Below are 6,986 nucleotides of genomic sequence, written 5' to 3' on the forward strand. Positions count from 1 at the left end.
TATCGATATTGATCGGATCCATGAGTTTGTGAACTGGATGGCCATGACTGGGACAACGGCAGCAAACTCTGATACCTTGCACATTAGACGGTGCTCCATCTTCAACATGCGCAGGGTCTTCGATCGGCAAGACTGGATTTATGAGTTTCTTGCCTCCACCAGCCACAAGGCCAAGCTCTGTCAAGCCCAGGTCAGGTACTGCAACCAATCCTACGAAGCTTGCAATAAGGAATGGCACATCCATTGTGCAACCCAATTCTTCCCGGACAAGCTTGTCAAGCTGGCGTGAGGCATCTCGCACGGCCTCCCATGGCCCAGATGACATGCAGCCTGCCACATCCAATTTCAGTGAACCTAAAAGGCCCCCGTCTTTCCCAACGGCAAGCATACCTCCACCAAGCTCCTGCATTGTGCGAGCGGCGGCAGCGATAGATTCATCATCAACTCCAATGATCACAAGATTCTGGTTCTCGCAATTGGTGGTCGCAGCAATTGCTCCATGCTTGAGGCCGAAGCCACGAACAAAAGCAACCCCTCGGTTTGGAGTGCTGTGATGCCGATCGATGATCGCGACCTTGAGGACATCCCGCTCACTTGCATCGCAGAGAATGCTGGGGGGAGAAGTGCTCTTGTCGACTGGTAATTCTGCATGAAATGCTCGTTTGAAATAGCCATCGTACATCTCAACGGCTTGAACCCAGGCAGACGAGCTAGAGGGGTCCAAAGGAGATAATCGGTAGGCGTCGGCGGCGAGGAGGGACGGATTGATGTTGACAGTATTAAAGGCGAACTCCGGTATGAGATCATCATTGGGGAAAAGAGCAACATTGTTCTGGGCCGCTATCTGTCCATTCGCAATGACGATATCGGGCCTATGCACAAGGTCAGCGATGTCAAACAGTCTAAAAGAAAATGGCTCACCGAGCATCCTCGAGGCAATCTAGAATCAAGATATCAGCAAGCCTCCCAGGAGTGACGCTTCCAATCAAATGATCCAGACGATAGTATGACGCCGCATTAAAAGTTGCCATCCGGTAAGCGTCCATCGTTGATACTCCCAGCTGAATAGCTCTGCGGACATGTAGATCGATGTGGCCTGTCGAGTCAAAGTCTTCACAGAGCTTGTCATCTGCACAGAAGCTTATCTGTCTTAACCCATCTCTATAGAGCTCCTTGTTGCTAAAAACCGCATCAATGTTTGAGTTCATACTGCCGGACATGACAGTCAGCATCATGCCAAGACGCAGACGTTCTATAACATCCTCGGGGCGATGTGCGTTGTGGTCGTCTCCTATTCCACCCTGTGCGAATCAGTTTCCAGTTGACTAATCTTTCGCAAGTCAAACTCACAGCACAATACGCCCACAATGGTTCATTTTCCAAAAGTGCTGAGTGACCGGTGATGCGCTTTCCTGCCCGTAGTGCTGCAGATTGCTTCTCTGCCGAAGCCATGTCAAGCGAGAAAGGGTTCGATTCGCCAAGCGTGGCTGCTTCACGCTGTGACACTCTCGTACATATCTCTTCTGTCGATAAAGAAGTGCCGCCAAGCTCGATATCTGGCCCGCTCATCGGCACCTTGTGTGAAACCTGCCTAAAGATGCGTAGCGGTGTTGTAGTTGTACCTGCATTTGTTAATTAGCCAAGGCATCCCAGAAGCGATTAGTACATGAAGTATACCCATGAAATCCATGCCTCTTCCGCCCAGAACCTGCTATCATGTCAAGAAATGATCCATGTTTGTCTAGTAGATTGTTTCCATACGTTTGAAATGCAGTTCGCATCTGCCAGTACCGTCGTCGTGCCTCGTGGGACACTCAGCCGCGCCAACTCTCCCGGTATCAACTTTGTATATTCGATGTGAATATGAGTATCAATGAACCCGGGAGTAATAAAGCGTCCGGTGACATCCAACTCGACAACCTCGTCTGCAGCTGCATAATTGCTGCGGGGAAAATGACCCCATGGAGTAATGGCTGCAATATGCCGACCACTTATGATAACATCTCGTTCCAGAAGCTCACCAGTCTGGACGCAGAGCAGTGTGCCATGCCGTATGATCATGGATGGTGCAGCACTACCCCGGGCCACGTGCCGGAGCCTGAAAAGCTCCTCCGCCGTAATGGCCAGATGCGCTCCAGTACTGGTAGACATTTTGCACCTTGGTTAACAAAGAAGCCGATCGACGGTACCATACGATCCAATACTGCACAAAGCCCAGCTATGTCTGCATGCACCCGAGAGTCGAATCAGGTATCGGACCGAGTCACCTTGGAAATAACTTAAGCTGCTGTGCCTCTGTGGCCCCAGTTGTTATCTCTCGCCATCAGGTCGAAAATTGCGACAAGTGCCCGGTTTAGTCACTAATTATTATTAGCCAGATGATAAGCACTCCTCAGACTCTAATGCTAAGCATTGGTATGGTATGTGGGGACAGTGCCACGCTGCCACACAAATTATCTTGTCCGCGGGGTCCTACTGCAGTATGATAAAAGGCCAGCGCTAGGCTCTAGCTAGGTTTTACGGTCCTCGCTGTCCCAATGTGAGCGTTGCCGTCTTATCTCCGTCTAGCTTTTATCCAAGCAGGACGGGGCTTGAACAGGACGGGTAAGGAGCGTTACAAACTGTTATGAACTGTTACGAACTAGACTTTGTAGAAGCAGCGTGATGATAAGGAAACTCTCCACTTGTGCAGGATTCGTGCTATCACAACATTGTAGCGTCGGACATGGCCGGTATCCCTGCGGTTCTCCGTAGTATCGCGACCTGCAATAAATTTCTAAAATGCGCCGGCATTGGAAGCTGGCTGTGAATATCACTACATAATCCCGAGACATCATCTAATTGTTCTGCTTCCCCCAAGGTCCTGCAATATGACTGAGGCGGAGAACAAGAGAGCTTTGTCCCCGGTGGCCCGAGACGCCGATGCTGGCTACGGCTCCGTGTCCTCGGACGAAGGCAACAACTTTTGGTCGCGCCTCAAGGGCGGAGCACGACTGGAAGTTGAACCAAGCTCGTACGCGCCTCCCGGGACACACTGGAGTAACAAAGACTTGGACCCTGTTCCACCCGAGCAGCAAACGTGGAAGACTGTATGTCACTGCCTCAGCACTAAAGGGTTTTAGGAAGAAGATGACTAACAGATACAGTATGATTTTGTTACCTACTGGATCTCAGATGCTTTTTCGATCAGCAATTGGCGTATTGGAGCATCTTTGATCGCTATCGGGCTCTCGTGGAAGCTCTCGCTCGTTGCTATCGTCCTTGGCAACTTCATCACGGCTCTCGTAGTAACATACAACGGAATTATCGGTACATAGACTGCCTACCCTGTGTAGTGCACAAATTCAGCTAACATCTCAAAGGTGCCCGACTACATATCCCGTTCACCATCCAGGCTCGTTCTTCCTTCGGTTTTTACTTCTCCTATGTCATGATTATATTTCGAGTGGTTATCAGTGTCTTCTGGTATGGAATCGGCACATATACAGGCGCCGAATGTGTTCAATCCATCATCTATTCTTGGGCGCCGAGTTTTCGAAACATCCCCAACCACTTGCCAGAATCAGCAAACATTGACACTGGTTTCATGATCTGTTATTTCATTTACTTCATTCTGGTTCTTCCATTCCACTGGATTCCCGCCCATCAGCTTCGATGGATCTTTAGGATCAAGGCCATCTTCACCCCAATTGCAGGCTTTGCGGTGCTGGGCTGGGTCGTTCATAGCACCGGCGGTGGTAATCAGGTATTTGCCTACGGCAACGAATACTCTGGTTCCAAGCTCGGATGGGCATTTATGGGAGGCGTAAATGCGATGATTGGCAATTTCGCAACCCTTGGTAAGTTCAAGTGTGACAGCCCTGGTTGAATAACATTGACCCTAAACAAACAATAGGTGTGAACATGAACGACTTTGCAAGGTACTCCAAAAACCCAAGGAGCCCTTACATCCAATTGGTGATCATTCCGGTGGCGTTCATAGTCATGATGTTGTTTGGGATCATCGGGGCTAATGGGTCGCGAATTTTATATGGCGAGGTTCTTTGGGATCCCATGTTGATTGTGAACCATTGGACTTCTCCAGGTGGCCGGGCAGGTGCTTTCTTTGTGGCATTAGCCTTCCTGGTAGCTAACATCGCCATCAACATCTCAGCTAACAGTATTGCAGTCGCTGTGGATCTGACTACGCTGTTTCCAAGATATCTCAACCTTCGCAGAGCACAGTATGTCTGTGCTATCCTGGGAGCCTGGGCAATGACTCCATGGAATATTCTCGCTTCAGCCGAGTCGCTGCTAACTTTTATGGACGGTTACTCCATCTGGCTTGCCCCAATATCGGCAATTTTGATATGCGACTACTGGATCGTCCACAAACAACGACTTAGCGTTCCTGACATGTATACCCCCAAAGGAATGTATGCATACGAGAGATGGGGCACGAATTGGAGGGCCGCCGTGGCGTTTGTCATCGGCTTTGCGCCTCTGCTTCCTGGATTTGCAAAGGCTGTGACAAGTACCATTAGTGTCTCGGATGGAGCTTCGCACATTTACAACCTAGGCTATCTATATGGGTTCATGACGACTTCTGTCGTGTATGTCGTATTAAGCATGGTCTTTCCACCAAGGAGTAAATGGTCAGGATTGAAGTTTAGCGAAGAACTTGAGCGAAACTATGTTGGTGCAGATTGATCTAAATAAATGTAAAGGCTAATATGAAGATCAATTTAAGGGTTTAGTTTAAGTTCTCTTTAAGTCAATAGCTAACTCTAATACCAACAAATGAAGAATTTTAAAAACCTATATAATCTGCAAAAAAAATCGAGTTTCAAAGTCAGAATGAGACTCGCCTAAGTCGCTCCATCGTCTTTTAGAAAAGAGGTAAGATAGCAGTGACAAACGTGAGTGGAGAATGGTAGTGATAATAGCAACTTATGTGTGACCTTAGGGGTCCAACACTGTCGTGCACACTACTGCTCAGCAAGTCACGTAGGTAGTTCACATATATGAGCAGACACAACCAACTACCTGGCAGCCAATGCGTGCAGTCACGAACCATTAAAGGTTCTTTGCTCCGGGAAACGCGCCGCCTCGACGTCCGCGTTCTGTCCAACTCCACACCGCAACGGACGGCGGAAGGTGCGATCGATTGATATACAGTAGTTACGTAGCAAAGTGAAAAGGAAAACACGATGATGCCAAGTATCATCTCTAGTTTCTATATGTTGCTTCCCTACAATCAACTTGGATCTATCTGTCACTCAGTTAGTGATCTATAGATAGCTTAGGTATCAACTGAAGGATAGTTCAATGCATAAAACAATCAAAGTTGTTTTATTTACACTTCATACAATGAACGTTGATAATAATAGTCATTTTCCTCAATGGCGTTGCTTTTCGTTTGTTTTTATCCGATCGGATCGCCCATGTAGTGTGGCTACTATCACCAACTGCTGTCACACACAGTTCGATACGTCAGTAGCGAGGGCCGAACGCAATACCGGCAAGCATCATGGAATAGTATGTAAGGCCTGCTGCATCTATGCCTGAGGCTAGGGTTGATCTTTACATGGATCGCATCCTTCGTGACCGGCTTAGTACAATCCTTCGATGCTGACATGAGAATTGATTGACCAAATCTTACATCTCTTTGAATTTTCCAAATCTCAATATAAAGGAGGCGGTACCGCACGTTGAATAGGGAGTAAGATGCCCCGCTCCTCCTTGGTCATCCATTACCCTTTATCACGTACTGATGAGCAGAGGCTGAAGAAGCACCGGACTTGTATTCAGTCGCCGTGTCAATGGCGCCAGTGAAACGAGGGTGGCTTGGTGCTTTCCTCGATTGGGGATATGCCTGGGCAAATGGACTTGCGTCGGAGAGTTGCAACTACACCATTGAGAGCTTACGCATTCCTGTGGGCGACGATATCCAGTTAGCGGCAAATCTGTATCAGCCCACAATTGCAAGGCCTTTTGGCACGCTCCTTGTCCGTAGTCCATATGGCATCAATCCAATGGCGGCACTCGGTCATACCAGATTTTTTGCAGCGAGAGGATATCAGGTCTTACTCTGCAGCTGCCGAGGCACATCTGGGTCCGATGGAGAAATGGACATGGGCGCAAACGAAGCAGCAGATGGTCATGCAGTCGTAAGCTGGATGAGGACACAGCCGTGGTACACAGGGTCATTCGCAACACTGGGTGGTTCATATCTTGGGTTTGTCCAATGGGCACTTCTCACCAACCCACCTATAGACATGAAAGCGGCCGTCATAACTACTGGTCCGCACGACATGAGCGACTTCATTTGGGATACTGGTGCAATGTACTCAAATGTGATCACTTGGGCCGATTTGACAACCCACATGAAGCGCGGCGGAGGGGTCTTGTCTTTTTTGCTGTATATGAGGTCGCAAAACGAGCGACTCGGACCTGTCTTTGATTCACTTCCATTGTGTGATGGTGTTGCCAGGTACTTTAAGAACAACTTCAACGCAGACGCTCCTGGCTGGCTCTGCGAGGCAATTACTCGCTACGATAGGACTGACCCGTACTGGAAACCCAAGCAGCAAGGCGATGCATTGGAACGAGCCAATGTCCCGATCTTATTAGTCACAGGTTGGTACGATATCTTGCTTCGCACTGTGGTAGAGCAATACTCGAGATTGGCGGAGCGTGGTTGCAATGTTGCCCTGACAATTGGCCCTTGGACACACATTGGAGCGCAGCGTGGCCAGACTCCGGCGGATTCGTTAAGTTGGGTCGAGGAGCATCTTGCAAACCGAACCGAGGGAAGTCGTCCGTTTCCAGTACGCGTATTTATCACTGGGACACAAGAGTGGCGAAACCTTCCCAAATGGCCTCCTCCTAGCTTACCACACAAGCTATTCCTGGGTCAAGCAAAGACGCTTACCGTGAGAACACCATCCCCAGAAGCAACGAACTCGGTGTTTCAATTCGACCCTGCTCAGCCTACGCCGGCAATC

This window comes from Phaeoacremonium minimum (genome assembly GCF_000392275.1).
Source record: "Phaeoacremonium minimum UCRPA7 unplaced genomic scaffold PA7_03_scaffold_495, whole genome shotgun sequence".
Taxonomy (NCBI): domain Eukaryota; kingdom Fungi; phylum Ascomycota; class Sordariomycetes; order Togniniales; family Togniniaceae; genus Phaeoacremonium; species Phaeoacremonium minimum.